A 22,220-nucleotide genomic window follows, 5' to 3' on the forward strand; every position below is an offset into this window, starting at 1 on the left:
ATGTTAAGGCTTGGCTAAGCGTGTAAGCGAGTGGTAGCTACATCGGTGCTAACGATGCTAATCGTAGACTCCAAGTTAATTTAAAACCATAGACTGTATATATAAAGGTTAAAACGAAATAGACAAGTGTTAAGCGTTAAGTGGGATAATACTGTAGAACAAAAGGCTTCTGTTTGAGGTTGATAAAATAAGGTCATCATTGTAACTTAGAGAGATATTTTATTATGTAGGTAGGAACTTTATGCATCCTAAGGTTAATTTAAATTGGCTATGGTCAAGTATGTAGACAAGCCAACGTCGAAGTAGTGTATGTGAAATCAACCTCACAATAAGATGTGTGTATATTACAATTATTAATGTCATATTTCAAGATGATTACTTAGATATTACAATATGGTTGGTTGAGCTGGAGTTCATTATTGAGCTTACACGTTAACGTCACAGTCATCTGAAGAACGAACCCAAACCTTGTTGTTTTTATTAATTGCATTACCAAATTGATATCAAATAAACAGTAAGCATTGGTAACACAACTTCCAAAGTTACAGTAAAATAAAAAGGACCATGACTCGGACAATACACAATCCAACATGTTCAACAGAAGATAATCAGTTATATTGTTTGTACACATGGTTCTTTACATATATATCTGTTTGTTTAAAGTTTCCAGGTGATGCAGACAGGATGGACCAGAGAGTGAGAGACAGAACTGGACTCCTCACAGCAGTGAACTTCAGCACAGGTACAAATACTCTTTTTTCATACTGTACAAAGAATCAAGAAAGATATTGGTTTAAATAAATGAAGTATTGACTTTAATACACTGATATACATTCCATTAAACAATACTAAATACTAGATCACCTACACATCAGTGAAGTTGAGGGTTTTTTCCATGCAAAGGGTTACATTTAGATGTTAACAAGCAATATGACTGTCAGCTTTCTAATTTAAGGTATTGAAGGCAAAGATATTTAACGCATAGTGAGAACTGCTATTTATCTCTCAATATTGTCTGTAAAAACGTGGTAAAAGTTATTCTTTCAGTGAGACAACAGAGCAAGCTTGTTTTAATAACAGTTAAATATTATTTTGATAATAAAATACATTTCAATGTTGATGAATTTCATACTGTTCATTCATAATCTGATTGTCTTTGTAGCTCACTGTTGAAATAAAAAAAAACATTACAATTACAAAATAATTATATCTACAGCCCCTAAACACAAGCACACCTCTTTCATAAATAACACACTTGTTCTGCAATAATATGCTTTATGTTTCCTGTAATTTTTGTTAGGAAAGGACATGCCTGAAAGACACGACTCAACATTTTCTCCTTCTCTGAGGGTCAAGAAGAACATCCAAGAGGAAAATTAAAAGCTGATGTTATGAGATGTTAAGACCAGTACAGGACATTCACTAAGAAACTACTTTTATTGTGAAGTCAGCTGATCGGATGCACCTATTTCCACATCTACACTCCATCAGCTGATTAATTCTATTTGCCTCACTTTATGAGCTTCACAACATGTACCTTGTACCGCAGAGTTTGCAACGTCACAAATAAATGGGGCCAATCTTCAGTCAGATGTGAATGTGTAATCTAACATTTTCAGTAAGAATAATGGACAAAAGGAGTGCAAATACAAATTCAATTTATTGAAATCTGAACCAAAAGTTAATCAAACATGTTTTAAATAAAAAGCACATATGGACAGAAGGTGTAAACCTATTAAATGTATAAGTAAACACATTTAGTCAAATAAAGTGACAGACAAGGCCTGTGCAGTTGGTATCAGCTATGCCCAGCATGGGCTCCTCCATCAGGCCTGGTCCTCCCTCAGTCCTCTCCAAACCAACAGACTGGACGTCCATCACACGGAGGTTTCTCCCTGAAGTCTCTGCAGCTCTCTGGACACCACGCTGTCTCAATCCGTCCACACTCCACACTGAATATGAGAGGGGGAAAATGAAAATAATAAATGCTTTAGACAATAAGAAATATAAAGTTGACTGTTGAGTTGCTCAGTTTTTTTAGATTGTCAATACTATTACTGTATAACTAATATCCCAGGTTAAGAGGCACCTTCAAATAAAGATTGGTCTTTAAATACATTTTGTCTTTGGAATTGTTTGTCTAAAGTCAAGGATCTAGAACTGGTACTTATAGTTTTAATGATACAGTCTGGTTATAATGCTGTTTGGAGGAGGCCTCACAGGTAAGAGCACTAACTAGCTACCATCACATGTACTGTACCTTAGCTTGACTTAAATGTATTAAACGTATAATTAAGTGATAGCAAAATATAAATAACTAATGTCATGCAAACATATTAATATTTGCTTGATTCCAGTGTTGCATTTAGCACATTGCATACAAACGTTAAGGGATTTTAAGATTCTGAAGTATTATGCTAAAAACTCAATAACTTAGATTATTATTTATAGTTTTGCTGAATAGTTTCATGTCCGCTTACCTTAGAAACGTAAAATGTGACGGCAGTGTGCAGATGGGGAAGCATGTTAGCTTAGCTTCTTAGCTTGAGCTAGCTCTGTTACTTCCCAGCTGGAGGCAGAAGGTCCCGCCTCGGCTCCGCCTCTTTGCCCTTATTTGGAGCAGGCGGGAGTTAGACTCAGACGTCACTGTCGAGCCGTTAGTGGCCGACTCCGCCTACTAAGGGCTTCTCGGCAACTCTGCAGAATCCTATGGGTGACGTCACGGACCCTACGTCCATTTATATATACAGTCTATGGTCAAAACCCACAAAATCAGCCTATTTGCACTAAAGGACAATAAAGTCACACCATCTCACATTAGTGATCCCAGCTTTCTCTGGATGAAGCAATCACTTGCTCATCATCTTTCATTATTAGGCAGTTTTGTTATTAAAAGATATGTTCTGATTTAATTTCACTTCCTTTAGTCAAATCCTGCTGGCAATCCTTCATTTAGGCGCCCACTCCACATCCGCTCAGATCTGACTCAGAGATGGGATGCTTAGCTTCACACAATCCTACAGTATTTTGTGGATTGGGCTGAGAAAACAAAGATATGTTTACATTAATGTTGTTACTTAAAGCAGCTTAAACACCCAGCTTAAATATTGCAGCATCAACTATGCACATCAAGTTTTACAACCCCCAAGAAAACAGCCCCTGATAATCACCTGAGTTTGGTAGCTTAAGCCAGTCCAATAGCAAACTGGGTATTTTGTGGTGATGACAACAATTATTAGACTGTTTAAATACATGAGAAACTTACTTCAAATATGCTTTTGTCATACATTTTCCATGGCAGCCCTTTTAAGTGCATGTATGTTGCAGGAAGCATAAGCACTTCTGATTCATCTCTTTAGGAGTAGAAACTGATTCAGTCCGACCAATGTAATTTTAACATAGTGCCTTTAAGGATACCCTGAAACCAAGAGATGTCTATTGTCCTTGCCACACTTTAATGAGCTAGCTTTTCCATATTTTGGGTAATTAATTTAGCACTGGCCCAGATTTTTACATCAATATTGATATCACAGTATGAGCATTAGGCAGTATGAGGAAGGGGAATTGAGCTTGCTCCAATGCGCTCATTGTCAGCATTCATTGGGGTAATTGGGCTATTTTATAAATGGTTCTACTAGGAGACTCTGTAGCAATAAAGACATAGTGTCTCCCAAATTGTTTGACGGTGAATCCCTTAATACCCAAGCCAACCTAAGACTTAAGCCTATAATACTGCCACCAGCAGATATAAATAGATTTAAATAATATTTTCTTAACCTGAAGAGCAGCCATCTCATTCTTAATGTCTTGCTACTTTTGAACTGTCTGGGGTCACTGCCAATTATCATTCCTGTCAGTAATTACTCAAATTACAGCTTTAAAATACCCATAATGGAGCTCTGTCCTAATTGTTGATTTCAGAGTGAAATTGTCTGATCCTAACAAGCAGTTTGACATATGAAGATGATGTAAGGGTTCTAATGCTAATGATGCCTTAGTTAGAAAAATAAGAAAAAGGGACTTTTATGCATGTATCAAATCTTTACTAATAATACTTTTGAACCACCAGCTATTATATATTTAGTCAAGGGTACGCGTTGTGTGTATTGCAACACTGGTCAGTAGCTCTGAAGTGTTTTCTGCCTTCCTGTAAACATTTCATTTGTAACTCAAGGAAAGCAGTCAATAAGTCATCGACAGAGATATTCATGAATACTATAGTTTAACCTTTAATTATCCAGGGTAAGGACTTTCCATGCAGAAGCTTATTCCAGCATATAGTACGTGATCTGTATTATGGAGCATGCACAGATATCCATTGCTCAGCTATTCTCACTATTACAACCCAGCATAATACAGTTCTGTAATACAATTCAGTGGAACAAATAAAATGCTTAGTCAGCAGACAGGTTTTAGATATTGTCATTTTTGTTACATGGAAATAATTTGTATCAATGATTATATGCTTTTCACTATAGCCTGCAGTTACCACAAATGCTTTTTAATGTTTTTGTTTCATCTTTAACATTTGACTCTCAAAGCAAGGGTTGCTGTGAAAAAATGTGCTAATAAATATTGTCAGGTTTCACTCTAAGATTTAAAAAATGTTTGCATCATGTTCAAATCCTTGTACAATTAAGATGTCCGTGTTTTGACAACTAGTCAGAGATTGGCAGAAATGACCATTTTTATCCTCAAAGAACAGCATCTGCGGATATATGGGTTTTGCACCAAATTAGCACCGATGCAGAAGTGCTCTATCCCTTTCATTATTGACCAGTGAAGACTGTGTTTCCGCCCACCAGCTTATTGACTCCAGTAAAGATCGTGTGAGATGACCCGACATGTCATGGGATCCCTTCCAGAGCAGCACCTGTGAGCTTCCTCAGAGAGCGCCGAGCCTGATAAATGAGTCTACGGTGACGAGCAGCTGATGGAGTGGCTAGCAAAGGTCATGATGCTTGGGGAAGCTCCACTCTGCTCCCTCATTTCAATTTGGACCAACACCACCTTTTGCAAATGCCTGATAACCTCTGCCAAAGGTCAGCCAGGTGGAACCAAAATCCATCATGTGGTTATACTTCCCTTTCTTTGAGCTGGGAAACAAATACAATTGATTGGTATACACAACATTGGTTCAAAAAGTAAGGAAAGGCATCTCATTTGGTGCACTGTGTTTCTGCCAAATTAGGTTACTTGCTGCTTGCACTTAGGTGTAGCTAATGAGTAACAAGGCCCCACAGGGTGTTAGTAGCAATAGCGTGTGGAAGCATGCAGAGCTTTGTGGATTTTTGGTCATAATGTGTATTCATTTTTTTGCTTTCATGCACCCATCAAGTTTTATCACCACTTCACAGGCAGGCTTTAAGCATTATTTATGATTGCTTTTTAGATAACATAAAACGTATTTTATTTTAGGAGAAGATAGCACTTAAACAAATATCCCCTATTAAAAAAGCCTCATTTGTGTTAATTTAAATGATATGCACAAGGGTGTTTTGTCAGCTTTATACCTTTGCCTTGTTGATTTCTGCATATTACTTCGTACCTGTAATTTTCCTTCTTTTTAAATATTTGTCTATCTCTGTACAGCCAACAGTGTTTGTGAGCATGAGAGAGCTGGCCGCAGAAAGACAGAGAGATACAGGAAATGGAGGGGTGAAAAGAGAGGGAGAGTTGCAATTTGTATGGCAGTCCAGACACCTTGCAGCACATACTGTATGGACACGGGGGACAATTGACCCGAACGCCGTATGCACTCACCCATACTCACAACTGAAGATGGCCTTGATAAAATGTCATCTTTCAAATTGTCATGTGGCAAGTTATGGCCGCCTAGACCCGTATTCTGCACCCCAGCGAAGGCATGTGTGAACACTTTGAAAATAATGCCCTTTGCCATCACCTCAGTTAAAATTTGCATCCCATGCAACAACTGCAAAATGTCAGTGGTCAATCAATTTAAATAATCTTGACTGCAGAATATAAAGCACAGAATATCCATGGTGTTGATAGGAAATGTAATGAAATGACCCCTTGTCCCCATGAAAACTAATTTGCTTCAGTGAGCAGTTTTAGGAAGGGAAAATGTGAGGGGCAATTCATCCATGGAAATTAAACACATCCCGGGGGTAAGCTATCTAAATATGCAGGGAAAATTGTTTTTTGTCTGTTCTTTCAGTGTTTTCTTGCGTAGCAAGTGGAACAACATTTAGTTAAGGGAGGCTGTTCTATTTTCCTTTGTTTGCATTCAAAAATAAATCCGACTTGGGGCGGTTGAACATTAATCACAGGATTCACCAAATCACCATAAACTATACATGATAACAGTACATAGCTGTTGAACAAAGCCATTTGACAACGGCCTATTGAATTATGCCCAAGTTCAGATCCTCAGGTCATTAGGGAGCCCCGCGTGTGGCTGGCTTTGCATCCCAAAGCCAGCTGGGTACGATTGTTTGGCTCAGTTCTTTACTTCATTAATGCACATGAACTGCTCCCAGGCACCCTCGTCAATGCTAATGAGCATATTAGTTTGCTCCGAGGCCAGCCACTGTCTTTTGATCAAGTTAATATTAATCGAAGATGCAGGAAACCAAGAACCACAAGCAAGGGAGAGGAGGCAGTTTTATCTGTAGCCTCTTCAAGTCAAAGGGTTAGGGTCCTCCGTATCTGCCTAACTAGACCAGGTGATTAAAAAAAAAAGACAGCTCCAGTAATTTTCTTTGTGCAACAAAGCACTATTTTGAGTAATTTTCCTGCAAGCAAATTAAACCAAAAAAAGGTTTTTCTATATGCCCTTCAGAGAAAGGAAGCACTCTGCTCTCTGTGTAATGGTGCCACACACCATTAGCATTTAAGCTAATTCAAACTGAGCTTTTGCAGTCATATCCCAATACATGACTTCCTCAGGTTTGTTAAATGTATGCCTTAAAGTGATACACCCTCTGAAATGAACCTTTGGAGAATCAAACACTTACCAACTGTGTTCCAATGGAAGAGGGCTCCATCACCATGCCCAAACCAACACATGTGCCTCCCCACAAGTTTGACAGCGTTCGCCTAAGGATTGAGAGAAAGAGTTTATTCAGACATTATTCCAAAAGACTAAACAAAAAAGGAAATATTCATGATATGGATGGATGGTGTGGATGTTAATGATGTTAGGGGATTGTTGCTTCTTTGTTGGAATGATGTTAGTGCTTCTTTGCTGCCATTATCTGTGAAGTACCGAGCCAATAACACATGTTTTGTATTTAGTAGATGATATATAGAAAACCACTTTAATGTTATTTTTCAGTTTAGCAAACTTAAGAACATAATCCAACTGAAATATCTAAAACTAGTGGATTCGTTAAATACACCTCTGTTTAAATGGCTTCAATATTTTCTTATGTATTATTTTTAGTATTATTATTACGCACAATTTTTTTACACAAATTTATTACAACTACGTTGGGAGAAAAAAGTCCTTTCAGAGGGTGTGAAACACTCAATTCTTTAAAAGCAGCCCACACACTGCAAGTCTCAAAAGAGCAATATTGCTATAGGTGGGAGAGAAAATGCACCCTGAACACTGTGCAGAGTGCCAGAAAATGACAGATCCATTTAAGCTACTTAAAAACACATCCAATTAATTAAAGCAAAATACTCGCATTGCACTTTCATTTTACACCCACTCGCAATCACAGTTGTATGCACAAAAATCTACCCCCCCACACACATACCAGAAGTGTGCTTACTGTATAGTGATGGCCACGAAGTAAAACAGACCTCAGTGCATCATGCAAGCAAGTTCAGAACATACTGGGTTTATATTTTGTGGCAGTTCTCTCTGATTTTGACATTTTACTCATACACAGTGAAACAGGTGAAGTATAGTGTTATATTTCTCATTCTTTATTATATTTCTTATTAGAGTTGTATGTAGTCGGGGGGACACACAGGTCAATAGGTGTGTATTGTACAGCAAATAATGGCAATAGGCAGTACCCATGCATATTAGGATCTTAATACTCATTACTTCAAGGGCTAAAAGCTGTGGCGATAAACTTGTGTCGAGAGTAAACAGTCCATGACAGAAATAAAATGGTAAAGGAGGGAGTTTGAGACAAAAGGAGCCGTGGGTGATGATAGATGGGGGTGAAAAAGCGTATGAATCTGGCCAGGATCACAGGCATCCATCCCCACCTGTCAGACAGTGACTAATTTCCAAGTGGGAGCTGGGCAATGGCAAGCCGAGAGCCTGGGGTCAAAAGAGCTGCTTGGGTTACAGCGAGGTCCTCTGAACTGGCAGGGAGATAATGGCTGGAAGCTTACATGACACACAGTACACACCACCTTGTTACAGAGGCTGTCCCCGCACTGAAACCACACATCTGATCAATCACGCAAGGGGTCGCCACTGCTGGTAACGCAGCATGATCAACGTATGTTCAAAGTGCAGGGTACTTTTCTTCTTTTGTTTAAAGTAACAGAGCATTCATCTTAACGTGAGACCTTGATTGTTCCCGACAGAAATGTCTTGGGAGGCGTATAAGGAATGTGCTGTTTCTAAACTATAGAGGATTTCAGGGGAGTTATACCAACGTCCTTCATTCTAACAGACAGTAATAATGTGTTTTTCTACCAAATAAATGCCAAGTCATGCTAAGAATGTTAATAACTACATAACATTTTGCTGAACTGGGTTTCACTCTGACCAAGTTGCCATTCTCTAAATTGTTTTTGTCATAACATAACAGGATTAATATATGATGTTACTAAAAGTATCCTACGTGTTGTAAAAAGGTGTACTATTTACGAGGATTATTATGTTGGTATGATTATTGCCCTGACTGTTCGTCACTACTAATGCTTACGATATTGCTAAAGTAATATTATTGTTGCTGATAGCATTGTCTAGAAGAATAAAAAACATTCATATATTTTTTACTCATACTATTGCTAACACTTCTACTACCAATCCTAAATGGCTAAAATAGCTTTAATTGCTTTGTTTGAAAATGATGCACAACATACAATTGTGTTTAAATAACATTGGTGCAACTGCAAGAATACAATAGCATTATAAGAAGGAAAATAATAGACTAGAATTACAGATTCTGAATCAAAGTGGTTACAAAATTAACTATTTTTCTGTACTTTCAGACCTTCATTTTCCCATTGAGTTCTCCTCCAAAGCCACAGGGATCACAAAGAAAAACAACTGATTAGCTTTTGTTAGCAGTCTGGACTGTGGACCGTAGACATGCAAAGGACAAATAATGCAAGGACATGCAAAGGACAAATAAAATCATAATGAAGTGCCTCCCGATAGTTACTTTTTTTTTTGTGACTCTGGGGTGAAAAAATAACAATTATCAGTGTTGCCAGAAGCATGGTCCTGTGACCCCCGTAGTAATAAACTGAGTACTGAATTAAAGGTTTGGCTGCTCTATGAACTGTGCTCAAATTACATTCTACTCTCCACCTTTCTTGCTATAATAAAAAGATAATGTCTTTGACCTCTACTCTCATTATGATAGATTGCTAATAATGATGGGGATCTAGGAACTTAACTTTGCTGTAAAATAAACGTTTAAAAACATAAATGTAATGTATTAAATGTAGTAATCTACAAATAACCTTATAATTTAACTGAAAACAGGTTCATTCCTGTAGGCGAATATCCCTTTTTATTATAGAGGGTATTTGTTGTATTTTATAATGCCTGGTATGTTCATATACATTGATGTCTGAATTGATCTTATAGTTCCAGATGAAGCTGGCTTCAGTCTATGGAAAAGGCTGCTATTAAAGTATTATAGAGAAAGTGGAGTGACAAGGGTAATGCTGTAAAGTCAGCAAAGCAATCGATTTTGTTCAAGTGAGTGTATGACTTCAGGCAGATGCTTTTTATTTTCTCTGTGAAGTTGGTCAGATTCAGCATTTAATCTACCTTATTACAGGTAGTGATTGAGACTGCAGGTATGATTGTTTTGGGGTAGGGTCATGTTGCTGGTAAATCCACAGGATTGTCTTTTGTTTCATTACAGTAGCAGTAAGGAAGAGCACGTAAACCAGTGTCTAAACAAAAGAAAATATTGTACTTTGACACTGAAAATATGATGTGGTTGGAGTATCACATATCTTGCTTGGCATTAAAAGTGGGAGCTCCTGCTGTGTGAGCATAATCATTACTCATGTATCTTTCATTTATTTTTGCAAGGCATATTCCGGCTCCCCTAAAGAGCAATTAAAGGTGGGGTAGGTAAGTTTGAGAAACCGGCTCGAGATACACTTTTTGTTATATTCCATGGAATGCTCTTAACATCCCGATGGCAATGAATATCTGAAGTGCTTTGACAAAAAATCCATAAAAAAATGTCATCTGTGGAAGCCGTAATACTGTAAAAAGCACGACCAATCATTTTAGCCGGCCCGGCTAAAATAACTGGATGGCCTACCTGCCTGTCAGCCTTCCATCTGTGCACAAACTTATCTCGTGCACTCATTGGTCAAGTGCGCGTTCGTGTGTGTTGGAGGAGGGGCTCTGTAAGGAAGTGGCAGATTTTTTCCGGCTGTGTATTTTCAAATTCTAGCGCACTCGAGCTGGTTTCTCCAAAATTACCTACCCCACCTTTAACATAATGTATGCTTTGTATCGTACATTTATGTCTGCTTCATTACACCAACACTGCACTGACTTTTACTTAAACAATGTTTCCAAAGAAACCTCATAGCAACAGACATTATTTACAGTTCTTATTTTGTATTCTTGAAAGATGATGCCTGAGGGTGCAAACTAGTAGTAGTCTATCGGTAAGTTTGTGAAACTATAATTGCATATTGCTGTTGACCTCTGAACGGTCAGCACTAAGAAGATATTCAGGTGGTTTTGTAGCTTGGGGATCTTTTTTTGTTTATCTCAGTGATATATTACCAAGCTGAGCATTATGGGTCTATACCACCCTGATGTTGTGTCTATGTTTAATGGCAAGTCCCTAAAACATGTATATTGTGTGGAAAAATACTATAAATGCATACTCTGTGTTTACGTGTTTTTTCAAAGACTCAGTGTGTAGAATCCCGTTTCATATTCAATGTGTGAATATGTTAAACACTACTACATTCTCTTCTGACAGCAGCCTGTAAGGTTGTGGATGGTTATGGCATCCTCTCACAAACAGAGTCTATCTGGGAGTAGTGGAGTGATCACAGCCGTTCCCAAGGTGTCTTTTTGTCAACAGCCTTCATTGGTCTCCAGGAAATTGTTTTCAAACATAAATGCTCTGTGATATTGATGTAAGCATTAGAGAACCATTTGGAAAGAAGGTCATGTATTTCTTAAAGGTGTAAATTACTTTTCCGGAGATACAAATATTACTTTCAGAAATGTGTGAAAGCTGTAAGCAATAAAATATAGCTTTTAACCGGATTTTTTTAAGGCGATGTCTCAAGTAAAGAAGTGTGACTGTCACTAAATGACTGCAAAACTAAAGATACTCTTGGAGGATATTTCCTATAACAGTGTTTCCTCTGAACAGCTAATGACAGTTTAACGCTGGCACTACGAGAATAAGAACGCATGCGGGGCACTGCTATTGATAACAAGGTAATACCACTATCTTAACAGCTTAGCGGCCAGAAATGGAGCACAACAAAACTATATCCAATACACAAGCTCTAAGGAAAATCCCTGTGTGTAACAAATACATTTCTCCCCTAAAAAAAGAGGAAGAGGGGGTGAAAAAAAAGGCATTATAAGGTCAATCTCTCATGAGGAGGGTGACTCTGCCAGTTGTGAGGTTACCGCACTCACAGGGAGAGTCGGGAACTATTTTAGACTAGACAGAAAATACAACATCCTTTAAACCAGTTTAATAAGCCTCCGTGATCCAAGGGGTTCCCGCGGGTGGAAGCCGGGGGCTCGTCTTGACAGAGGGGGGTAGGTCCTGCTTCTTGTCCACTGCCTGGGGAGGTGTGTGTAATGCCGAGAGAGCAGCTGAGAAAACATTGCAGTGGAGTCAGGCAGTCCCAACCTGCCGTTTCCCAACAGCTGGAACAATAAATCCTCTGATTTAAGATGGTTTAAATCTAACTCTGAGGAACACAAATAATCTTAGACTACAGGGAAAATATCCACAAAGAAAGTCTCTGCTATGTATTAGATCTATAAATCACGCAACATTGAAAGCCGTTTTTTTATGCAAGATATTTAAAGAAAAAACACAATATAAGCTAAAGTGGAAATGTATAAAAATCTGCTTTGGCAGTTAGGCAGTTTCTTTGGTAATAAATTATCATAGCTGTTGTTGGAGCTTTGAGGGTGGCGCTGTTTCGGTTTTCTTTTCAGCTCTGGATGCTATCACATTTCATGCAAACTACCCTGATCTTTATTCATCCCGATGTCTATTCAAGACAACAAAAGCAAGCAGCTGTCACAAAGCAGAGCGGTGTGTCAGAGGTATTTCTTTTACAAGGTGTATGTTACTTTAATGTTGTGATAGAAACTGGGAAGAGTTGCAAACTGAACATTTAACTAAAAATGTCAGACCTTAATCAGTGCATGATCTTTACTTAGAAGGGCATTTTAATATTGTCTATGTTCTATTAGAATATGCTGTCCATCAGAAATGCATCACATCAGCAAACCAAAATATTCCTAAATTGAAATGAGAATTACACTGGGATGTCAAAAATGTTTGAGGTTGGATAAAAGTAAAGAAAGAATTTAACCGAATATGATGACATTTTAAGGTTTATGCATAACGAAGATATAAAAATGTGCTTAATTTGTAGAGACTAAGCATTCATGATAAGTCACCAAATTACATTAAGGGCTATAGTAACTTGCCTACTGTATGAACCCAATTTGTTCCTGGTGCAGCATCACGCACAATTTCCCTTTTGCCTTATTCTTTGTCATCATAGCTATATTCCTTAAAATACAGCAAGCTCTCCAATCTGAGCAGTTGTGAGTGGACTATTTCTGCCTTACACAAATTGAACGACTACATTAGCCAACTGGAAAATGGACACTGAAAGCAGAGTGATGGGCCAGAGGGAGACCAAATTAAAACTGCCACTGAGTCCCCCTGATTCAAAAAATTACTCTCACATCGAGTTCATCTTCATCGAGATGTTCACAGCAAGTGCTACAAACCTTTTAACGCTCCTCGGATCAACGGAAATCACAAAATACTACAGTATGTACTCTATGAACTATGAACTTGTGAAAATCATGAAATGAAGTGCTCTTCTTGGTAAGTGCATTACAGAGCTCTCCAGAGAGTTAAAAGGGAAATGAAATGTGAAAAAGAGAACCCTAGTTTTTAATTATTTGTTATGAATAATAGATCATTGGGAATATTTCCAGGGCTCCGTGTTCTTGTAGGTCAGGGAGAGTCCAGTGTTTATTAAACTGACCAAACAGACATGCACAGAGCAAAGAAGGAGAGATTAAATGTATGAGAGCAGCGGTGAAATCTAATTATGGGACAGAAAATGGATTTTCCAACCTTTGTCTAGATGATCTCCTGTTTGCCCATGTTTAAGGATATATATTTAAACAGTATGTTTGAGGGCCGGGAGCATTTGGGACATCAATTATAAATGAAATAAGATCAAATATGGTTGTGAGGGAAGTCTATCAACATTTTTGAGGATAAGAACGATTTGTAAAGTAAGGTGGAACGGTTAAGAATAAACACAAACATGGTGGTTACAGGTTCAGGTGTGTCAAATCTTTATTTCTACTTCAGTAAAGCTACGTTATAAATTATGTTTGTGTCCACCTTCCCCTCTCTGTATTATGCTCCATCCTTTCTTCCTGCTCATTCTGCTGTCTTTATTTCTACAGCACAACAGAATGCATTAGCATAATTGAATTATGTGCGAATAATTATGTGTATCTGAGGGTCATTTTGCTGAGGTGTAACTACTGACTACCGAGTACGATTTTTCTCAGGCTCTGACCCATCTATAGATGTATCATATGTGAAACAAAAGTCTAAGTTAAGGAGTATTTGTATTTCCACAGCAGAAGGAGAGTCCCCAGCACTGTCTTTTCTTATTTGTAGAAAAGTCTGTGATTTCCAAAGCCTGTACAAGAGGTAAAGGTAGAAGAGTGGAGAAATACAGAGATGGAGAAAAATGAGGAGGGGGAGAGGAATTAGGGAGATATTGACAGCGTTAGAGGCTACGAGATAAATGGAAGCTTAAACCTTAGAGACTTCAGGAAACAGAAGAGTTTACCCAATTGAGGGCCTTCACCTCTGAAAGTGCGTTCAGTCTGATGGAGTTGCTGTCATTGAGGGAGACTCTCGGGGCAGTAGAAAACCTCAACATAAATGACTTTTCCAGAATGTTTTACAGTCATTTATTCATTTAAAGAACTGTTTCTTGAAATGTGCTCTCTGCTCAAAACCACTAGATAAACAAATCAATGAAATGAATGCCATATATGCTCAATATACAATGAAGTCCAGACTGTCCTACTCCATTCTAATTCAGACATGTTTGCCTTCAGCATACCTTGTGTTGCATGAAAAGTCAGAGTTATTTAGTGTCTGGACATAAGGCATATTTTACATTGTGTTGAGGCTTAACTTAAAATCATAGTTTGTATTACATGTGTATCTTTGCTGCCACTCTCCTGAGATATATATATCTGCAAGTAATTGCATTTCTTAAATGTATGCACAATGTGCACAGGATACCGTCTGTTGGAACAGGCTGTCTGTCACATGCAGAGTGGGGATCGTCCTGCCACAGAAGGTTAAAACCTGTCAAGACGTGGGCCAGGCCAACTGTCCCCCATTCTGTACAGGAACCTGGCCAATAAGCTGTCCGTTTGTTTTGTTGACATAATTATGATTTTTAAAAAGACTAAAATATTTTAGGGGGTTATTACATGTGTGTGGCTTGTATGACCTGTAAACAAGTAGGCCCTTTTTTAAATAAAGCTCAATTTAGTGTATTCTTTTAATTTGAACTACTGTTAAGAAGCTTAAGTTAACCTAAATAGATTTCTCCCTGTAGCTTTGCTGTAGATCAACTTCTCCCAGTCAAAGCTATACTTTCAAAGAAGCCTTCATTACACTGGTAACCACATACGAGTAGGAAGAGGCTTTGTTTAAACAAGCACATTTTTTCTCTTTGTTTTGTGCACATTTCTGTTGGTTAAATCATTAAAATTGACGTGTATCTACTACGAAATGTTCTTTGAAACATTACAATTGTTAGATAACATTAATGGATGCGGCTGCACTAATGAAATGGCATGGTTACTCTGTAGACAGTCTCCTCCTCACACTGTGCAGCCACTCAGTGTGAAAGACAGAGCGGTGCAGCAGTATTAATGGGAGTCCCTCTGCCAGGGAGCCTTGCTGACCTTGGTCTTATCTCTGCGACCTCATGCATGATTGATAAATAAAAATGAAACTCAAGATGTCTTCCAACGCTGATGTATCGCATCTTATTATGAGCCGCTTCTTTTAGCAAAATGAGAACAGACCCAATTGGTCTTGGCTGGCAAGGCATTTCATTTTGCAGCAGTTCCACTGTTTACGCACGGTCAGACAGGGACTCGAGATGCAAAACAATATATCTGCGACTTCATTGCGCCTCAAAGACAATTGGATTTACAGATGGGTCAATAAATATTCCATCTCCCTAGTAATAAAAAAACTTGTATTAGCTAGCCGGGCTCTGTCCTCTATGTACAATGCAAAGTAAAAAAAATATACTTCATGTGGGAATTTAAACATGCATCACCACTTTGCCCTGAGCAATGTGTTTACAGTTCGCCTCATGAATTATTGAAAGAGAAAATACAGTGTTTACCCTTGATATGACAAGGCCTTCTGAAGCTACAATCCTGCATTCGATATTGTCAACATAAGTGTCATGGACGTGCCACCATAGAAATGTGGTTTTCGGCTGTGCTCTAGTATTGGGATGCTGCACACCCAGTGCTGCAGAATACAAACAATTGCAGTCTTTATTGTAGCTGACTGGTTATTTTTTGTAGCTTTACATGAAAAACAGCCACTGCAGCATATTTATTCTCAGTCATTATACGTAGCCACAACTTGTGTTATATTAGCCATGTAACAATGCCCTTTCTTTCATAAACAGGGAATATTGTTTTGAACTGTTAATCCATCCCAGCCAATAAGCCTGTCTGGAAATGTTTATTCATAGATTATCATATTCCTTTTAACATCTATCCGAGATCGCTGATAACTTCAAGATGAATTACTCTGCAACTGTGTATATTGCTATATCCATTCATATGACCTACCAGAGGGTTTTACCAGGCAGAGCGTAGCACAAAACCAGAGGAATTGTTTTCATGTCTCTGCCCCTGTGAGTGACGATTACCCATGTAATTACTTCCATGAACATTCCCAATAACACAAAATCATGTGAGGTATATTATTTCACAGAATACTGACATCAACGTTTTGGTATAATTGGGGCAGGTCTGTTCAAAAGGATTTGTTACTGTTGGCACGTTCAAATACAGATGTACTGTACAACAGAAGATGGACCAGACTGCCTGACATTTACCTCAGATTAAATACTAAATATTAGTTCTCTCACTTGCTGTGTTCACACGTGGCATGATTCAAGCTGTTTATTTAACCTCTAAATCATTTCCTTTTGTTTATTTGAGCATCATTGAAATGTCATTTTAACTTCGAAGACCGAGACACCAACAAGTCCTTCAAGTAAACCGGTCTGTCTGTCGTCTGACCAAACAAAGGACAACGTTTTATGGGAATTAGGAAAAGAGATATTACTTGTTTCAATAAACCTTTTCGACTAGTGTTTACAGCGGGAATGCCAATTACAGTAAAGCGTGCAGACAAATCCATCTTCCTTGTCTAAAGTTACAGGAATTGGAATCTGCCACAGGCCAAATATCCTATTTCACTGGTTTACAAGTTAGCAAAACTCCTCTGTGATCATAGCCAATAACGTCATGGGTAGGATTAAATATCACAGGAGAGTTTGCCGTTGTTTGTTATCCAAACACAAATCCATATGAAGAAGAGGAATACATTTGATGTGTATCTGAGCTTTCCTGGGCCCAGCTGGGTAAACTGCATTGTTTTCACCAAGAAAAAAATAAAACATCTATGCTGGTATGTTCCATTTTGCTCACCATATTCTCACACACTACAATCACTTATAACATAATTTCCTCCTTGAGCAATTTTTAGGATCATTTTTGCTGTTTTTCTTTATGATTCAATTCAGTTTAATACATTTGATTCTGAACCATTTGGATTTTGCCGTATTCTTTTTTTCTCTTGTCTCTTTCTGAGCCTTTATCTTGCGTGCACCAAGAAGTAATTTATTTGCCTTTCTTCTGTGATGTTTAACAGCTCATTTATTTATTTTTTAAATGTTACTGCTGAATAAGTACACTAATTAATGTACTATTTAATTACTAGCACACTAGAGGGATGATGAGCAACCAAACATGAACTTGCTGCTCTGGAACCCTGGAAATGTCACTTCACCTTAGAAATGTGGTTTCATCGTCTTGACTAGAAACCTGCAAGAAGAGTGGGATCTAACTTTCTACTAATAAAGATTATTCAATACTTTAATCTTATTTAGTTATTGGACTTAGTTTAATAGTTGAGTTCGATGCAGAATCATTTCATTTATCCTTGAAGTATAATTCCCAATAAAAAAAGTAGAAGTAGGAAATTATGTGATAATGTACACTTTTGAGGAAGACATGAGTAAGATCGTCCTGTTTACTCTCTTCCTGATGCGCCCCCTTGAAACAGATGTAAGGAGCAGGTGTGACAGCCTGGCTGGAAATGGTTCAGCAGCACTGTGTATATATGATGGATGGGGAGGATGGTCCCCTCTATACTTGTGGCTATGACCTTGTTGGTACAAATGTTACATGGAGGCTTATCCTGACCCGTTACAGTTAAAGAGGCCAAACTCATCAATGTACTCTTCCCATCAGTCAGCCTTCCCACTAGACAATCAGCAGCAAAGGATCCAGCAAGTTGAAGGACATTCAAGGTTCCAACACTACAAAAGGATTTGTTTCCAAAAATATATAAGAATGTACCTGAGGTTTGAACAGTGCCTGGATTTTGAATATTCCCAAGCACCAATACAGATATATTCATACTTGCAATTATGGAATAATGACTTCCCAGTAGGACAATCTAGTTCATCAATGACTTCATAACCTAAAAGTTCCATAAAATGTTCACTGAACTGGGAAATTGAACTAATATTTATTCATGAGCTGCCAACTGCAAAGGTTATCCATGCAGGTGCCAGGAGAGAGTAACCATATAAACCTGAACACGGAAAAAAAAAAGTGATATATTTTAATGTTGGTAGAGTAATTACTCCAATTTGTGATTGTCATAGACTTTAAAGTGTTTCAAAACGTTTACCAGTTAACATAAATGTAAGGATGGTAGTCATATACTGTAGAATTTAAAACTGCATTCTGTCATTTCTAACAAATGATTAAATATTATTTTGGAGTATAAAAAAACATTAGTAAACCGAGTAAAGCAAACTAGCCAAAGTGGAGTTGAATTATATTCAGACACTTTTTTAAATTGAAAGCAGTTCATGTTTAAAATGTGTATCACTGCCATTAGCATAGAAACTAAAAACTGCTTTTAACTATTGAATACGTCCAAGACTGCAAGGCCTCTCAGATATGCTCGCGAGGTAAATTTCACAATTACAGTATACATTCAACATTCAATCACAATGTGCATTCAGGCACCATGAGAAGCACAATGACTGCAACTGTGGGCAAGATGTAGTGACTGTAGTGAAGGTAGTTATACTGTATAGAAAGTGACACATGAAATAAATGATGAGCTTTGGAAAGCATGGACACATTTCTTGGGGCTGAAAAGTGGCATTGTGGAGGAGGACTGGAGTCCCACAGGGTAGCAGAGGATGTGAAAGATGACAGATTGTGCACACGACACTTTGCCATGACACTCTGCTAATAATACCCAAGTGTAGTCTGAGAGAGGAAGGAAGCTAACCACTATGTGATAATTCCTATAATTATAGAAGTTGAACTGTTATGTGACAACATTATAACAACAATGCCTACAGTTAGATCTTTAGTTGAAATGTAAAAGGAATATAAATGATTAAAAATGCATTTAAGAAGCTCCTCAAAATGTATTTTTTTTAACATTATTTACTTGCACTGTCAAATTTGCCATTTTCACATGGTGGTCTTAGTTATTTATGCAAATAACCACAACAGATAACCACAAAGTAAAAATGATTTAGAGCAGCGGTTTTCAAAGTGTGAGGCGCGCCTCCCTTGGGGGGCGCCAGAGAGCTTCAGGGGAGGCGCAGCGTGAGAAAAAAATAACGAGAAACAGTGAAATCTAGCTGGTTAATTTCAGCTAACTTTATGCGAGCGGCAAAGTGCGAAAAAGCACACGTCCAATCGTCCGGGACGTGTTATTTATAATATCGGACAAATACATCTTTCCATTGACGTGTCCGACGGACAAGTGACGTTTTTCGCCCATAAATGTTAGTTTCGGTTCTGCTTGTCGATTCCTAAGGAAATGCATCTCGCCGCTTTCTGTACTGTTAGACAGGGCGGGCGGGACGTGTAGCACAGTGGCAGGGTTGGGAAGTGTCTCTCTCTCTGTGTCTCTCAGGACATGTGTTGGACAGACAGAGTGTGTGGTTGGACTCTGTCTCACAGGCAGGTTGCAGTGTAACATCAGAGAAGACTGGGACTCAGCACGATAGATTCAAACACACACACAGAGACGAGACAAGAAGAGAGAAACAGTCGGAGTAATTTCAAATGGCGTGCTCAAAAAAGAGAAAGGTAGACAGCGAAAACAGAGCATTTAATGACATTTTCTCTTACTGGACCTCTTTGAAATGCAATTGAATGCCCCTGCATTATAGCAACAACAACAATAATAATAATAATAATAATAATAATAATAATAATAATAATAATAATAATAATAGCAATAACAATTGGGAGGGGGGGCGCGGCTGTTCTTATGTTCTCTGAGGGGAGGAGGCTCACCTTCCCACACGTTGAAAACCCCTGATTTAGAGTGTTTGCTGGTTGAAACTGGTGAAAACACTTAGTCCTTGGCCTTGTATACTTTTAGCATTTTTGTTTTTGTTGCAAAAATATGCGACTTTTTCATAATGTGCACCACACATTTTGAGGATGCCACAATTTAGATAAAATGACCCCTTGTTAAAAAAATATGGAAATAGTCTAATGTGGTCTGCATTGACATGTTGCTGTATTGGCTGGCTGCCGAAATGGTCAGTTGAGAAAATGGCAAAAAGAAAAAAAAAAAGATACATTATGCAAAATGTTTAAAATCGACTGGAATCTTAAAACTCTAAACTACCTGTGTGCACTCTAGTGTGCCATTCAGTATAAAGCAACTGAGCATTTGGCACGTCTGTGTGCAGAAACCTGTAATCAATGTATGAAACTCCCAGTTCTTCTACAACATTTCAATCTTCTCTCTCTATCAACACTAAGAGGCAGTCCTCATCGCTCAGCTTACAATGAAAACATACGCATCTCAACTGTCTACCTCTCTTCTCTTGAGCAATCTACCAACACATAACGTTCGTCATTCTGTACTTCATCACAGTTTAAAACAATCGCATATTTTTCTTGCTTTATGTTTTTTGTATGTCTGTTACTGTGAAGCATATCAGTCCTTTGCACTTATGATTCACTGAAGCAAGTGAAATCTTTTAGCGCCTTCTTTTTGCAACTTTGTCAGCTGTTGTTCCAACACCAGTGTGTACACTTTACCATTCTTATGGAATCCTGTCATATCTGCAAACACTAATTGGACTTTAAGACAATGCTTAATGAGCAGCCATGTGTTTTGTATGTGTCAATAAATCAGTGTGATTTCATGTGCAGACACTTCATGTGCTCCTGAGACACATTTCTAGTCAAAGGCAACACTTGTTTCCTCAGCCCTATTTCTTTTCAGGAGACTCAAACCATCCAAGACTAACTTTTCTTGGCCCTTTAGGAGCAGAAAAAGGAAGACGATAATATTACCCCGACAGACTGAATAAATGCAAATTAAAACAATTGCCCATATATACATCCAGCAGATTCTGAGCAACAGTATCATTCATTTGAAGTCATATATCTGGCCATCTAGCTGCTAAATGCTTCAGTAATTTCAACATTCATTTTGTCGCCATTGAACTGATGATGCCGAGTAGGTTGTGTATGGCTTGATAGAATTGTTCCTCCAAAAAACTGCTGCAGCCATAAAAAAGAAATTAAGAGAAGTAAGAGTGAAAAAAAACAGTTAAAGGGGACCTATTATGCAAAATGCACTTTTGTACGTCTTTTATACATGAATATGTGTCCCCGGTGTTCCAGGGAACTCACCAAGTGTCAGAAAACACAACCCTCTCTATTTTCCTCCATACCCAAATCTCTAAAAAAGGGGCTGCAACGGATCTGATAAAAACTGATCCAGATTTGAACACTGTCCTGACGTCAGGACGGTGGCGCTACGGCTATTGGGCCAACTCCACCAATCAGGAGGAGACAGCCACGGCCATTGCCGTTCGAAAGCGCTGGAGACGCTGTAGTACATATGCCAGGCCTGTAAGTGGCGCCGTAGTCTGCCACAAAAGCAGCGAAGGTTACCATGGTTACCATTCTGTTTATTCTCCGCTGTGGCTTTCTTTCTCCCTCCCTGAGGCAAGCGTTTGCTCCTCCTGCTGCTTTAATTCAATGCAATCCCTCCCCGTCGAGGCAAGCACTGTAATTCTCTCCAGTTAGTCCACCAGCAGATGACAAACACCCACCTCTCCGCCTCTTCCAAGGAACGAGGGGACCGTGCGGCAGAGTTTCAGTTTCAGTTTCTTTCGCCGGTCAAGATGTCCGTTAAAGTTTAAATCTTCCGGACAAAATTAGAAAAGTGCCGGTCAAAGGTCTTCTTTGTTATTTATTGAGCTTTAAAACAAATGAATAACGACTCTATAGGCCTATAATAACAGGGAGGACGGAGATCTCTTTTTCTCCCCCTCTTCTGACAGCCCAGCAGCTGATCAGAGCACATCTCCTCTCTCCTGCAGGGGGGCGTGGTCAGCTGCAGCTCACAAAATCAGACCCGTAGACAGCAAACAACACAGAGCGAAATGAGGCATGGCTAAAATGCATGATCTGTTTGGTATTT

Source organism: Trematomus bernacchii, unplaced genomic scaffold (assembly GCF_902827165.1).
Source record: "Trematomus bernacchii unplaced genomic scaffold, fTreBer1.1, whole genome shotgun sequence".
Classification (NCBI taxonomy): domain Eukaryota; kingdom Metazoa; phylum Chordata; class Actinopteri; order Perciformes; family Nototheniidae; genus Trematomus; species Trematomus bernacchii.